The sequence below is a fragment of the Gopherus flavomarginatus genome, chromosome 1, assembly GCF_025201925.1.
Source record: "Gopherus flavomarginatus isolate rGopFla2 chromosome 1, rGopFla2.mat.asm, whole genome shotgun sequence".
In the NCBI taxonomy this organism is placed as follows: domain Eukaryota; kingdom Metazoa; phylum Chordata; order Testudines; family Testudinidae; genus Gopherus; species Gopherus flavomarginatus.
This window is the reverse complement of record NC_066617.1, coordinates 373,687,750-373,703,711: the sequence shown is the minus strand read 5'-3', so window position 1 is coordinate 373,703,711 and position 15,962 is coordinate 373,687,750. Positions and strand designations below refer to the sequence as shown.

The following is a 15,962-nucleotide window of genomic DNA, read 5'->3' as shown; positions in this document are numbered from 1 at the left end:
CTACTAATTGAAATGCCTCAGAGAAATTGAAGTCTACTGCATCTGCACTGCTCCCTTGATCAACCAAACGTGTTCACTTATTGAAGGAGGAAATCGGGTTTACATGACAAGAACTGCTTTACATACGCCATGTTGTTGACTGGAATTAATTATATTTCTAGACTATGTTTAAAGGAATGTCATATCAGTGTTCCATTGTTTCCTAAACTTGGCTAATCTCTTTTTTTAAAACTTACCCTTTATTTTTTAAAAGTCTACGTATATCACAGAACTACCCTGTATTTGCCTTTTTTTTTGTCTCTCCTGCCACCTGATTATGTACTTCTGGTTCTAAAAGAGATGTGTGGTTTCTTGGTGAGTTCGTAACTCTGCTGTTTGTAACCCTGTGGTTCTATTATAGATGCTGTTTAACATCCTCCTTTACCGCTAATGAACTTGAAAGTATTTCACCACCTCGTGTTCTATGAGTGCCCCATACTGCTTCTTTCCTAGTGCAGAACAAAAATATTTATCAAACAAATCTACCTGTTTTGCAATATTAACAAGATGATTTTCTCCCTCTTGGAATTGGCCTAAACCTTTTCTAGGATTTCTTTTGTTCTTAAAAAACTTAATTGTCTCCTATTCTGATCCTTAGTCCTGCCAAGTATGGAGTTTTCCTTTATGTTTTTAACATTCCCTATCAATTTTTATAACTTCCAATTTGTATGGCTAGCTATCTGTATTTCCTCCCCCTTCTTTGTTTTCCCCCACTAATTGCTGACTTCCCTCTGCCACTAAACAGGGTTTTTAGTCAAAGTTGTTCTCCCACATTGACTGTGGAATTGTAGCTTTTTAGCAATCAAATACACTATTGCCAAGTAACTTCCAAGTTTCGTTCCCATTTTGCTGTCTACATTTTTCCTCCCTGTAAATTTTCCTGATAATTTCCCACAAGTTTGGGGGGTTAGCCCATTTCAAGCACTGTCTACAGACATTACTGGTAGGGAACTGTTCTTTGTCTGCCCATTTAAATGTAATCAATTCAATTTTTTATTTTTCCCTCCTGTATCATATGCCCCCTTGTTTGTATCCTCTCTAAACTAAACAATCCCGGTCTTTTCAGTCTGTCTGCACATGGTAGCCTCCAACATTTTCACAGCCTGTCTTAGAAATCCCTTTTAAAACGTTATATCCTCGCAGTAGAGTCTGGATGACCAAAACTGAGCGTATCTCATTTCTTAGGCATCCAGATATTTTCTTTCTCAGCTCACTGCTGTGGATGAGCAGGAGTTTCCGTGGAGCTGCCATCATTGATGCTCAGGTCTTTTCCCTGAGGTGTGTTTAGGTTGGGATGTTTCCTCTGGAACAGGTGTTGACTCCTTGGGTGCTCCGGGGCTGAAGCAGCCACAAGGAAAAATTGTTCTGCACCCACCGGCAGCCAAGCTCCCCTCCCTATGCCCCCTTTCCCCCCCCTCACCTCCTCCTCCGCCTCTGCATCCTCCCTTGAGCACGCAGCATCCCCGCTCCTCCGCCAAGCTCCCAGTATTTGCCACCTCCACAGCTGTTTGGCGGGTGGAGAGGCGAGGAGCAGGAACATGGCACACTCAGGGCAGCAGGTGGGGCAGAGGAGGGCTGGGGAGTGGAACTGGGGAAGACTTCAGAATAGGGCCAGGGAGGGGGTGGAGTTGGGGCGGGGACTTTGGGGAAGGGAGTTGAATGGGAGCAGGGCAGGGTTGGCAGGGGGTGGGCAGGAGTGGAATTGGGGTGGGGCCAGAGGCAGAGAGGAGTCAAGCACCAACCAGCACAAGAAGAAGTCGGTGCCTATGTCCTCTGGCACACGTCTTAGAAAAAGCTTTTTTTCCACTCTCAGATTTTGAGCAACAGTGTTAATGGGGAACTCCCTACAGCATGGACTCTCTAGCCTGTCTCTCATTGCATTAAGGAACAATTAGGGATAACCAGTATTGACCCTCGTGTTTCCTGCTGGTGCCTATGAAGGTTTCCCACATCACAATGTGTAGGAATTATTTGATGCATGGAGCACCATAAAATATGTAATTAGCATTAGGAGCATCAGTTATTCATAATTCATTTTTCTCAAAAGTGAAAATGTCAAATTTCAGTGTGTGAAGAGCCACCAATCTGTTTCACCCATGAGAACAGCATCTAGTTGTGCATATAGTGTCTTGTATGAAAATTGTCTCTCCATCAAGGCATTTCTCCTGTGACCATAACCCTAGAACCTGAGCACATACAGGAAGTCAGAGAAACTTATGTTACATGCAGGAGACACCGTTCTGCCTCAGAGTTGGATACCTTCTCCCCTACTCCAAGTCAGATTCCAACACAACCGACTTCACCAACCCCTCCACCTTCATCCTGCTGGGAATTCCTGGCCTGGAAGCAGCTCATGTCTGGATCTCCATCCCCTTCTGCACCATGTACTCCATAGCCATCTTGGGGAACTTCACCATCCTGTTCATCGTGAAGAAGGAACCTAGCCTCCATGGACCTATGTACTATTTACTCTGCATGTTGGCCGTCACCGACCTGGTCCTGTCCACGGCCACTGTGCCCAAAATGCTGAGCATCTTCTGGTTCAATTCCAGGGAGATAGATTTCAGTGCCTGCCTCACTCAACTGTATTTCATTCATTGCTTCTTCATGACTGAATCTGGGATTTTCGTGGCCATGGCTTTTGACCGCTATATGGCCATCTGCCATCCCCTGAGACATTCCACCATTCTGACAAACCTGGTGGTGGCCAAGATCGGCCTTGCTGTGATGTTACGTGGTGCAATTGTCGTACTGCCCTGACTCCTCCTCGCAAGGCAATGGCCGTATTGCAGAACCAATATCATCCCCCACATGCACTGCAAGCACATGGCTGTGGTGAAGCTGGCCTGCACCAACACTCATGTCAGTAGTTATTACGGGCTGTTTGTGGTATTCTGTGTAACCGGTCTGGATGTGATTTTTATCGTCATGTCCTATATCCAGATCCTTAGGGCCATCTTCAGCCTCCCCAGAAAGGACGCCTGGCTCAAGACGTTTGGGACCTGTGGCTCTCACCTCTGTGCCATCTCGGTATTTTATATCCCACGTCTCTTTTCCTCCCTTATCTCCCGGTTTGGCCAGAATATGCCCCTGCATTTCCACATTCTCAGTGCCAATGTATACCTACTGGTGCCCCCCATGCTAAACCCCATCATCTATGGGATGAAGACCAAAGAGATCCGGGGCAGGATCCTCCAGCTCATTACTCAGAAAGGGACTAGAATTTTCTCCTAGTGCTCTGGTTCGCAGACTGAGCTTTGTGGGGAGCTAGCTGGTGATTAGTTGCTGGGCCCTCTTCTCTGCATCATTGGCTGACCAAAGAGACATTAAATCCTTTCCTGAACATACTGTGCTGTGTCAGCCTGACAAACTCTTTAACTCATAACCTTGCCACCCTTCTTATTTCTGGTAACTAGACCCCCGATATAAGGGGGTTCCAAAGAGGATGGATCTAGACTGTTCCCAGTGGTGGCAGATGACAGAACAAGGAGTAATGGTCTCGAGTTTCAGTGGGGGAGGTCTAGGTTGGATATTAGGAAACACTATTTCACTAGGAGGAGAGTGAAACACTGGAACGGGTTACTAAGGGAGGTGGTGGAATCTCCTTCCTTAGAGGTTTTAAGGTCAGGCTTGACAAAGCCCTGGCTGGGATGATTTAGTTGGGGATTGGTCCTGCTTTGAGCAGGGGGTTGGACTAGATGACCTGCTGCAGTTCCTTCCAGCTCTGATATTCTATGATTCTATGATGCCCTGCCCCTGCTTCCCATTTTCATTCAAGACCCCACCCACTTCTACGCCTTTTCTCCTAAGGCTCTGCCCCATCCCTCTCTCCTCCCCTGTCACTGTCTATATCATCTCCACCTCCCTCCCCCACCTCCATCATAGCTGGGCTCCCTCTGCTCCAGGGCTGGGACAGGAGCTGCTGCAGCCTCACCAGGAGCCGTCAGTGACTGCAGTGGGGTTGCAGCACTGGAACCAATGAAGAGCAGAGCGGGAAGCTAGGAAGCCGTATAAAGCAGCTGAGGGTTGGGAGCAAGGTTGTGTTGCAGGTGGGCGATGCTGTGATTCACGTATCAGAGGGGTAGCCATGTTAGTCTGGATCTGTAAAAGCAGCAAAGAATCCTGTGGCACCTTATAGACTAAACGTCTTTGCTGCTGTGATTCATACAACTTGTGAGCCCTAAAGCTCAGCTACTAAGTTCTAAGGTCAGAGATCCTTGTGTGGTTTATTTCCTTCGCTTTCAGCTCCACTTTGTTCCTCCCAGCTGGGGGCCTGTAGCAAGCAGGGTCCCTGCAATGGGGATGGGCTGGGAGCCCTTTGCCCTGAGCCTGACCTCAGGGGCAGGGCAAGGGATCAGCTTTGAAACTAGGTGGACAACAGTTGAGAGAGGCAGAAGAATAAGCCCACATGTTAGTTGGGAAGGCAGGATGCTCGGCAGAGGCCAGGGTGGCTTTGGTGGCTCACAGGGAGGGAGATGAACAGCAGACCTGCCATTATCCGTCTATTTACACACATACACTACACTTTATCTGGAACTATAGGGCACCCATTGCTCTGGGAATGAAGCTGAACAGAAAAGCTGAGTTTAATATATGCTCTGCATGGTGCTTTTGGTCACCACATCTTAACACTTTTTAGGTAGGCTGCTAGGCAGTGTCAGCCCCGTGTCATGGATGGACCGAGCAATGCAGAGGTAAAGCACTCTGTTATAAGAAGGCTACATTCCTCTGGGAATGAGTGGTAGCCTTCTTGTGCTACTGAAGCCCCTGGAGTCCACGTGATCACTGGTCATGTAGGGGCATTCCTCGGTACGCCCACTTCCGAATTTACTGCTCTTTCACTCTAGTAATGTGTCCCCAACAAGAACGCTGCCAAAACCAAAACAGCTGATGGTGGCTGTTGCTGGGCAGAGTTTGAATATCCTCACTCCAGATGTTGTGCTGCTTTTGGAGCAGCTTCTGGAGACAACGAGCATGGAAAACATAACCCCAGAATTCCTTAACTTTCCTCAGCTTCCCATATCACTCCCATCCATGGGAGGTGGGGTACCCATTTTTCTATAGATAGGCAGCTTTGTAGCAAGCCTGCTGCCATGACATTCCTCCAAAGGCTGCAGAAGGGAGCAGGGGAGCAATTCCTGCTGTACAAGCACTCACATCATTCAAGTAGCCTCCAGGCCTGCCTATGAAGCTGCCAGCTGCCCTCCAATTTTTCCAGACAAGTGTGTGGTTTTCTGTCAGATGTTGCTGGATGTTTGGCTGCATGTGAGTGTTTTTCCTGTATGTCATCCCAGCTCTGTACAAGTAGCTGAAACAACAGACCTCAAGTGAACTACCCAATAAGACCACAAGACCCATTAAGGTGTAAAGGCACCTGGCCAGGTTTATTGTTGAAAAAGCACAGTACTAATATCCCACAGACTCTACCGGGTCACTAATACATGTATGCTCATGACAATGGACACAGCTCAGTCAGTGGTGGGACTTTTCACTGCCCCCTAGGCTGGACAAAGACACTCCCTCTGAGATACATATTTATACACCAATACAAACAAGTTATGTATCACTCCTGACATATCTAGGTCCCAACCTCAGACGTATTAGGGTACCAACATTGATGTATTCAGAGGCCTCCCATTACTTTGTACATGCTGATTGATGAAAATATCTCTATTAATAATGTTGTCTGTCTTTGTCCTTAAGATGGGTGAGCACGTTCCTGTTCTCTTTGGGGAATGTGCTTGGTATCTGTCAGAAACAGATAGTTTTGGGTTAATAGAACAGAAGTACTTCATGTTTCTTTTGCCTGTAAAGGGTTAACAAATTCAGTGAGCCTGGCTGTCACCTGACCAGAGGACCAATCATGGGACAGGATACTTTCAAATCTTGAGGGAGGGAAGTTTTTGTGTGTGCTGTTAGTGTTCGGTTGTTGTTCACTCTGGGGGCTCAGAGGGACCAAACGTGCAACCAGGTTTCTCTCCAATCTCTTTGATACACGCTCTTATATGTCCAGAATAGTGAGTACTAGGTAGATAAGGCGAGTTAGGCTTATGTTTGTTTTCTTTACTTGCAAATGTGTATTTGGCTGGAAGGAGTTCAAATGTGTATTTTGCTGAAAGGATTTTAATTTGCACCTGTATACTTAGGCTGGGAGGGTATTCCCAGTGTCTATAGCTGAAAGACCCTATAACATATTCCATCTTAAGTTTACAAAGATAATTTTTACTGTTTTTTCTTTCTTTAATTAAAAGCTTTTCTTGTTTAAGAACCTAATTGTTCTTTTATTCTGGTGAGATCCCAGGGGACTGGGTCTGGATTCACCAGGGAATTGGTGGGGAGAAAGGAGGGAAGGGGGAGAGAGAGGCTAATTTCTCTCTGTACCAGGATTACTTTCTCTCAGGAAGAGTCTGGGAGGGGGAAAGAGAAGGAAGGAGGAAAGTCCAGGCCTTTACTGGGATGGCGGGGTACTATCGAAGGTTCGTGCCCCACTTTAGCGCCATAGCTGCCCCCATCACTGAGCTGTGCAAGAAGGGGAAGCCAAACAAGGTGGTCTGGACCGAGCAGTGCCAGCAGACTCTCCGGGCGCTGAAGGAGGCTCTGGTTAGTGGCCCAGTTCTGGCAAACCCAGATTTTGACAAGCCCTTTATGGTGTTCACCGATGCCTCAGACATGGGACTGTGAGCGGTACTAATACAGGAGCAGGCTCCACCTCAGGAGCTTGGCGTTGGCTCCTTTCATCTGGCGCAGCCAGGTCAGGGGAGAGTGGTCGGTGTACACGGTGAAGTGTCGCCCAAAGAGAGATGACTCCAGTTTCTTAAAGGCCCACACCATGGCCAGGCATTCCTTCTCGATGGCCGCGTAGATCTGCTCCCGGGGCAGCAACTTCTTGCTCAGGTACACGATGGGGTGTCTCTCCCCCTTTTTCATCCTCCTGCATTAGTACCGCTCCCAGTCCCATCCCAATAAAGGCTTGGACCTGCTTTTTGGTTTGGGGAGTGGGCCAGTCTCTGATCACCTCCATCTTGGCTGTTTCCGTCTTTAGGCAGCCGTTCCACACCTGATGGCCCAGGTAAGATACTTCAGCCATCCCCACCTTGCACTTCTCAGCCTTTACCGTTAACTCAGCTTCCCGGAGTTGGTTCAGCACTTGTTTAACCTGGGACACATGGTCCTCCCAGGTCTGGCTGAAGACGCAGATGTCACCAACATACACCACGGCAAAACTCTCCATCTCCCTCAGTAGCTGATCTACCAGGCGCTGGAAGGTGGCCGGCGCTCCCTTGAGGCCGAAGGGCAGGATCAGAAACTCATAGAGCCCCAGAGGGGTGATAAAGGCCGACTTCAGCCTGGCATCTGCGTCCAGTGGTACTTGCCAGTAGCCCTTTGTAAGATCTATGGTGGTGAGGTACCGAGCACCTCCCAGCTTGTCTAGGAGCTCGTCAGGCCTGAGCATGGGGTAGACATCAGATACGGTGATGGCATTGAGCTTTCGATAGTCCACACAGAACCGGATCGACCCATCCTTTTTGGGACAAGCACCACAGGCGAGGCCCAAGAGCTGGAAGACGGCTGGATCACCCCCAAAGCCAGCATGTCCCTGACCTCTCTTTCTAGGTCCTGGGCAGTTTTCCCAGTGACCCAAAAAGGGGAGCATCTTATAGGGGGATGTGATCCGGTCTCCATCCGGTGGACAGTCAAATTAGTGCATCCAGGCTGGTTGAAAAACAGCTGTCGGTATAGATGCAGCACCCCCCTGATCTCAGTGTGCTGGGCCGGGGTCAGCTGATCAGAGAGGGGAATCGCCTCCAGGGGGGGAACCAGCTTTTGTCCCAGGGAATAGATCCACTAAGGGGTCATCTCCCTGCCCCTCCCAATGTCCACACACGGCCAACACCACATTCCCCTTGTCATAGTATAGTTTCATCATATTCACATGGTACACCCGGCGGTGATGAGCCTGGTTTGACAGCTCCACCACATAGTTTACCTCATTTAGTTGCTTGATAACCTTGAAGGGCCCTTCCCAGGCAGCCTGGAGTTTGCTTTTCCTCACGGGGATGAGAACCATCACCTGATCCCCGGTGGCGAAGGCGCGGGCCCGCGCCGTGCGGTCATACCAGATCTTCTGCTTCCTCTGGGCTCTGGCTAGATTGTCCCTGGCCAGGCCCATGAGCTCGGCCAGTCTTTCCCGGAAGGTCAGGACATACTCCACCACCGACTATCCATCGAGAGTGGCCTTCCCCTCCTATTCGTCTCTCATCAGGTCCAGGGGCCCCCCTTACCCGCTTTCCATATAACAATTCGAAAGGCAAAAACCCAGTAGATTCCTGGGGTACCTCCCTGTATGCGAACAGCAGGTGAGGTAAGTACTTGTCCCAGTCCTGAGGGTGCTGGTTCATAAAAGTTTTTAGCATCATCTTTAGCGTCCCGTTGAATCTTTCCACTAGCCCATGTCCTCCTCCTATTTACGCTGGGTCAGGATGCAATTATCAAAGCTCAGCGCAGTCCTGGGCCCTCCCTCACTCACCGCAGCCCGGGGCTCGCTGCCCCTCAGCCTTGCCAGTTCCAGCTCATGCTGACGCAGTCTCTCTTTCTCCTCCCGGTCATGTTCTCTCTGTCTCTCACGATCCTCCAGCTCTCTCAGTTTTAGCTCTCTCTCCCATTCCAGGCGCTTGAACTCCACGGATGCCGAGCGTCGCTAGGACGATCCCCTGCTGGGGGGTGAGCTTCGCCGGGAGGATCCCCTGCTGGAGGGTGAGCATTGCCAGGAGGATCCCCTGCTGGGGGATGAGCATCGCCGGGAGGATCCCCTGCTGGGGGGTGAGCGTCGCCAGGAGGATCCCTGCTGGGGGGTGAGCTTAGCCTGGAGGATCCCCTGCTGGCCGGGGAGGTCACGGTGCCCTCGGTTAGCTGCTGGGCTCCTCCCCGCTCTTCCCCTAGGCATAGAATGGGGCATCTCGGGAAGCCCTCAGCCGCCGGCTGACCACTCCCAGCGGCGACAGACACTGGTGCCTGAGCTGCATCTGCCCGGCTGCTTCCCTCAGAGACAGGGCTCCGTTCATTCAAGCAGTCTCCCTCCTCCAGCTGAGTAATCAGCTGGTTGGTCCTTGGTGAGCCTCCCTGGGCGCAGCCCCCTCTGCTTGCACAGCTCCACCAGGTCACACTTACAGCATGGGCATACATCTTCCTGCTGGGCACTCACAAGCGAGGTGCTCGCCGCTCCCCCGGTTTTCAGGGGGACCCTAGTGCACCAGCCCTTCTTGAGGTCACCACCCTCTCTGCCAGGGTCGAGCTGTAGGGTCCTCCATCCCTGGGACCGCTCACTGCAACCCCCGGGGGACCCTGTTACTGCAAATTCCTTCTCATGGGCACACCACTCCCAGGGGTTAATCACCCCTTTGTTTTACTGCTCCCCAGTCACTTACTGCAGAAAGTGACATCCACAGGTGCAATATCTCCCTCCGCTGCACCAGTTGTCACGGAGTGTGGGGGAGTCTGATCTGCACCCCTCTTCCTGGGACTCACAGTGACTCTCAGCCAGCCAGTAAAACAGAAGGTTTATTGGACAATAGGATTGCAGGTTACAGCCGAGCCTGGAGGCCCAACCAGGACCGCCCAATTGAGTCCTTCTCGGGGTTCAGGGCGCTTGGATCCAGCATAGGATCCCCTGAATTCCCCTCACCCAGCCCAAAAGCGAAACTGAACTGCCCCTCCTCCAGCCGGCCGATTCCTTTGTCCAGCTTCCCAGGCCAAGGTGCTAACCTCATCCCTCCTACTTGGCTCAGGTTACAGGCTTAAAGATCCTGTCCCTCATCTAAAGACATACCCGGCTCTCCTATCCCCACACAGACAGCCCCCTACTCCATCACACATATAGACTGCAATGTCACACCCTGCCATCACTGCCTGGTTTAGGAAACATTTCCTTCAGGGGAATCCAGCTGGGTCAGTCCAGGAGCCAGAGCACTCTGTGAAACACCGTGGTCAGAGGAGCCACATTTGGGAAAACATCTTATGGACACTTTTCACCCAGCCCCACTCCTCTCCCACTCACAGTCCTCTAGCATTCATGTAGCGGCTCCAGATTTGCTCTCACAGCCCTGCCTCCAGTGCTTGTGGTTGGGCATCCACCAGGCAGACTGTGTCTGCGGTCCCACCCTGGAACCATGTGCTTTGAGTTGCAGCCACATTCAGGCCCCCTGCCTTTGTGTCCAATCTTGGATGAAGGCTTCCCTTCTAGTGTCTCCCTGTGTGAGCGGAGACCTGATCACGAAGCAGAGAGGCCCTGAGACTGGTTTTGGCTTGACTCCTCCAGGACTCTCCAAGTGCTTCAGCGCACCCTTCCCAGCCACTCTACCTTGGGCACAATCTGTTTCCAATTTCTCTCTTTTGTGGTCACAGGATCGTTCAAAGCAAACAGACCCAGGCCTTGCAAAGAGGTTGCTAAAACAATTCCTCTACTTTAGAGAGTACAAGAGATACCCAGATCTAGGTAAACACAATACAACACCTGCACATCATTCCCTGCCTCCGTATACTCACTACCCTGCAGCATTCTTTGGGGTTGGTAAGAGCCATCTAGTGTCCAGAGGCCATGTCCTGCACTCCTGGCTTCTCCTCCAGCTGAGTCTGTCTCACTGCTGCAGCCATACCCCTGAAAGCAAATCTGCTGCATATGTGCCTCTCTCCTGCCCCCAGCTTCTTCTGGCTCATCCAGCCTCTGCGTTTTTAAAGGGCTAGACCGAAACTGCCACTTTCTTTTGGTTATTCTGAGGAGGTTTCATTCCTTCTATGTCCACTCCTCTGCTGAGATGATGGAGAAAACTGGCTCTGTCTAGAATGCAGTTATTCCTTGCTTCTGTCCGGGCAAGATCTTGTTAGGAGGAATATTTCTAATGACTGACCTATTATTGACAGTTTCTGCCTTTGGGCAGGAAGTTTGTTTATGAACAGAGGCAGGGTGACAAAGGGCTAGTCATTACATTAAATTAAGGCTCCTTAGATGATTCTGTAAGCATTGCCAGGCAGCCCTGTTAAAACATAGGAAAGAAGGAAGGAAAACCTGGTGAGAATGGAAAGAGTTAAATAGTGCTGACCCCCAGGGGTCTATACTGGGACTAGTGCTATTTAACATCTATAGCAATCATCTAGAAAAAGGAGTAAACAGTGAGGTGTCAAAATGTGCAGATGATATAAAATTAATCAAGATGGTTAAATCCAAACAGACTGGGAAGAGCTACAAGGGATTTCACAAAACTGGGTGATGGGGCAACACAATGGCAGATGAAATTAGTGTTGATAAATGCAAAGTGATGCACACGGCAAATATAATCCCAACTATATCTACAAAATGATAAGATTGGAATAAGCTGTTAAGCGTTAAGAAAGAGATCTTGGAATCATTGTGCATAGTTCTCTGAAAACATCTGCGCAATGTACAGTGGCAACCAGAAAAGCTAAGAGAATGTTGGGAATTATTAAGAAAGGGATAGAGAATAAGAGAGAAAATATCATATTGCCTCTTGTAGAAGAGCCATCACCCCGCTCCGGTTTGGAAGGGGTTAAAAACAGCCCTGGGAAAGGGCTGCCCATGACAACGAATCACGAGCGGGCTTGAGACAGCCAATCAGGATCCAGCAAGGCCAGTATAAGAAGGGCTCCTGGAGAAAAGGAAGGGAGTCTTGCTCCAGCAGGGGATCAAGAAGGACCTAGCTGCCTGGGAGAGACAGGGGTACCTTGGACAGAGCAGTACTGGGAAAGGGCAGGCTGAGCTGGGGAGCTCTGACCTGGCGACCTCCCAGGCTGAGGCCTTGCAGCAAAAGCCTGAGAATGTACTAGGGAGGCAGCCAGGAATAGATAAGGCAGCAAGTCCAACCCCCTTGCCAATGATGAGAAACCATTTCAAACTGCAGTATGAATTGGCCACTCATCATCGGCCAGGAGGTTGGACCTGCTGCCTCTTCCTTTCCTGTCTGCCTTCCCACAGCCCTAATACCTCTTCCAGGCCTGACAGCAAGGGTTTGCCAGTCTGCGCTGTTCAAGGTACTCTTTCCTCTTTCATTCAGCCAGGTCCATCTCTCTCCAGCCTTCTGGCCCTGCAGCCTTTTTATAGGGCCCTGCCTGGCCTTGACTGGCTTCCTCCCAGCCTTTTCCTGATTAGTCCTCTCCAAGGGCTGGCTTTTAACATTTTAACCTTTTCTGAGCCGGAGCAGGGTGACTGCCCGACTACACCCCTCCCACTCAAGATCACCACCTCTGGGGGTAGTGGTATCTCCTCGCCTGAGCTAATCACACATGCATCTCCTGAGCCACTTCCGATTCCTCCAGCTGCTTATGCAGACGGGTCTCCTCCTTTATGATGCTCGCATTTTCCACCATGAGTAGTAGGGATGGGCACTCTCCGCCATGGCACCTCCTGCTGATCAGTCAAGGAATTAGCTCAACCAGCTCACATGTGCCCTCCTCTTGCCAGTTTCTCCCCTGCCCATACCTGCCCCTCTGTAGTCCCTTTATCTTCTCCAGTTCAGGCCCCATGTCCCTTCTGGACCGTGGTGCCCCTTACCTTGGGATGCTATCCCGCCAGCAGTGTCTCCACACTCTGGGTCTTCCCTCCTCAGGGGAACCACAACTCCCCTATATCCACCTTGCCTCAGTGGCTACTGCTAGTCATCATCTAGCCCCTTCTCTTGGGGGCAAACTATCACTTTCCTTCAACTTCAGCACCAGGTCTTCCTTCTTCTTTTAGGCTTTCTGCAGCTCCACCTCCGCAGTCCACTGGGCCTATTCTGCAGATCTCAGCCACGTATACAGGCTTGTTCACCGGACCCTCTAATGTCAGGGTCTGGGTTCCCATCATAGCCTGCTCCCTCACAGTATGAGTCCTGACCTCTCACTTGGCTGACTCTGTCTCAGTTCCCTGTTTCTGCCACCTCATGCTGGTGGCTAAGGCAGGTATATCACCTTCACTCGCCATGTTAACCACACTCATAGAATCATAGAATATCAGGATGGAAGGGACCTCAGGAGGCATCTAGTCCAACCCCCTGCTCACAGCAGGACCAATCCCCAACTAAATCATCCCAGCCAGGCTTTGTCAAGCCTGACCTTAAAAACCTCTAAGGAGGAGATTCCACCACCTCCGTAAGTAACTCATTCCAGTGCCTCACTACTCTCTGAGTGAAAAGTTTTTTCCTAACATCCAACCTAAACCTCCCTCATATCTTTGCCCCTTCTGGGTCCCCAGGCATCTCCTTCTTCAGCCGCCCTCCCCTGAGGAGGCAGTGCCTGTTAAGATGGCCCTACTTGCAGCAGCCAAAGCAGATTCCTTGCCCCTCTGCTGCCTTGGGCCTCTCATAGTCTGTCTTGGGTCCCCTCTTCTCGCTGGGGTTCAACTGAACCCTCCGCCTTGGGCCCTGGGCACTCCAACTGCAGGTGTCCGCATTGCCCACAGGCCCAACATGTTTATTGTCCCCTGGGTTTCCTCACCTATCAGCACTTTCCCAGGGCCATGTTCCTTCTCCTGCTCGGGTGAGGCTCCTTGCCCCCATCCCAGGATGGGCAATCCCTCCTTAAGTGTCCACACACTCCTTCAGGCATAACAAGCCCTTGTACTACACCACTAGCCTCCTAACCCTGTTGTGAGGCTTTTCACACCACTCTGTGGTCTCTGCTGAATTCCTTCCTCAAGAGTCTTACAAGGGTCAGCTGTTCATCAGGCAGCTGTCCCAATTGTCCTGAAGGGCCCAATACATCTCCCATTGTCCTGCTGGATCTCCTGGATCATCTGTAGCAGGGACTCTAGTCTTCCCCGCTGCTCATCAGTCCACTTTTGCTGGGGCACCAATGCTGAAGTCCAGCCACAGACAGCATAAGATCCCCCTGTGAATACCCCTCTACATAGGTCCCCTGATTGTCCCTCCTTGCTTCGAGATGCCAGAACCATTTTAGTACCAGAGCTGAGTGAGTTTAATATTTATTTATTTTTCTTTTCTTTTAATAGAATTAGATAGAGTTCTCCAGCAGCTAATTGGTAAGTTATCTGTTAAAAAAATACAATTTTTGACGTGCCTAAGTAGCCCCTTTGAATCATGTTTAAAATTGTCACCCTTACCAAACCTTAACTGGCTCCCTTGCAGCTGGGGTGAGAGGAGGAGGACACGGTGATGATGCAGTGAGTGACAGGGTGGGGCCTTGGGGAGAAGAGGCAGAGTAGGGGCAAGGCCTTGTTTAAAGAGGTGGGGGCAAGGGGTGGGACATTGGGGGTCCAGTACAAGCAGTGAGAAAGGTGTTAACTCAATGAGTTCTACATAGACCAGTTTCCCAGTTTGTCACACTGATGCTACACAGTAAGGTCAGGAAGGGGATTGATGTCTCTCTGATTGTCCAGTCAGGGATTCAAGGAGCACCATATCAAAAGTCTGCTCTGCATGGAGCACAAGGAGAAAACTTTAGGTCCCTTTATGAGTAAAGAGCTGGAGCAGCCTGACCCTGATCTGTTTGGGTCTCACACCAAAAATGATGAGGTTTAGCATGGGGGGCACCAGGAGGCACACATTTGTAAAGGGAACATGGAAATGCAGGGCCACATTGTGGCCAAACCAGTTTGTGAGGATGGAGAACAGACCTGGGATGTAAAAGGCTAAAATGGCACAGAGGTGGGAGCCACAGGTCCCAAAAGTCTCGAGCCGGGCGTCCTTTGTGGGGAGTCTGAAGACAGCTCTGAGTATCTGGATATAGGACACAGCTATAAAAAACACATCTAGACTGATCACCAAGATTGCCATAAAGAGACCGTAGTAAATATTGATGTGGATGTCAGCGCAGGCTAGCTTCACCACGGCTATGTGCTCACAGCATGAGTGGGGTATGATGTTGGTTCTGCAATATGGCAACTGCCTTGCTAGCAAGGGACAGGGCAGTACAAGCATGCAGCTACGCAGCACCACGGCCAGACCAATATTGGCCACCAAGGGGTTTCTCAGGATGACAGAATGTCTCGGGGTCACAGATGGCCACATAGCGATCAAAAGCCATGGCCATGAAGATCCCAGACTCCATCACAAAAAAGCAATGAATGAAGAACATCTGGATGAGGCAGGCACTGAAATCTACCTCCCCAGAATTGAACCAGAAGATGCTCAGTGTTTTCGGAATGGTGCATGTGCACAAGACCAGGTCGCTGACGGTCAGCATGCAGAGGAAATAGAACAGGGGCCCATGGAGGCTCGGCTCCCTCTTCACAATGAACAGGATAGTGAAGTTCCCCAAGATGGCTATGGTGTACATAGCACAGAAGGGGATGGAGATCCAGACATGGGCTGCCTCCAGGCCAGGAATGCCCATCAGGATGAAGGTGGAGGGGTTGGTGAAGTCAGTGGTGTTGGAATTGACATGGAGTAAGGCAGAAGGTGTCCAGCTCCTAGGCAGAACAAAGTCTTCTGCATGTACTGTGTGTTCCCCTAACTTCCTGTATGTGCCCAGGCTCCAGGGTGATGGTCGCAGTACAAATGCCTGGATGGAGAGATAACGTTAATATGAGACACTACATACACAACCGGAGGCTGTTCTCATGGGTGAAACATTTTCATTATTCAGAAAAAGGAATTATGAAAAATTTTGACACTACTAATATTAGACCCTCAATAGAGATCTCCCTACGGGATAGGGAGCGGGCAGATACCAGATACAAAGTTGGTAGGTAATACTTTAAATGCTCTTTATTGATTACAAAACAAACTGTGTTCACTCCACATTTACACCACAAACATACTCTACCAGAGTCCACAGGTCAGAATGGTCCCGATGGCCAGTCAAGATTCTTTCTGATGAAAAGGTGCAGGGAGCCAGCTAAAATCTCATCTATATCCACACAAGGTTCTAGATAAGTAAGCAAACCCTTTTGCAGAAATTATAGGCAACCTTTT

General features: G+C 50.1%; 2 pseudogenes; one reads left to right on the top strand and one right to left on the bottom strand.

Moving 5' to 3' along the window:
• Positions 1–2,322: 2,322 nt before the first annotated feature.
• LOC127044438 (olfactory receptor 52E2-like) lies at positions 2,323–3,273 on the top strand (annotated as a pseudogene).
• An 11,213-nt stretch (positions 3,274–14,486) lies between these two features.
• Positions 14,487–15,806, bottom strand: LOC127044435 (olfactory receptor 52E4-like; annotated as a pseudogene).
• Between the last annotated feature and the right edge of the window lie 156 nt (positions 15,807–15,962).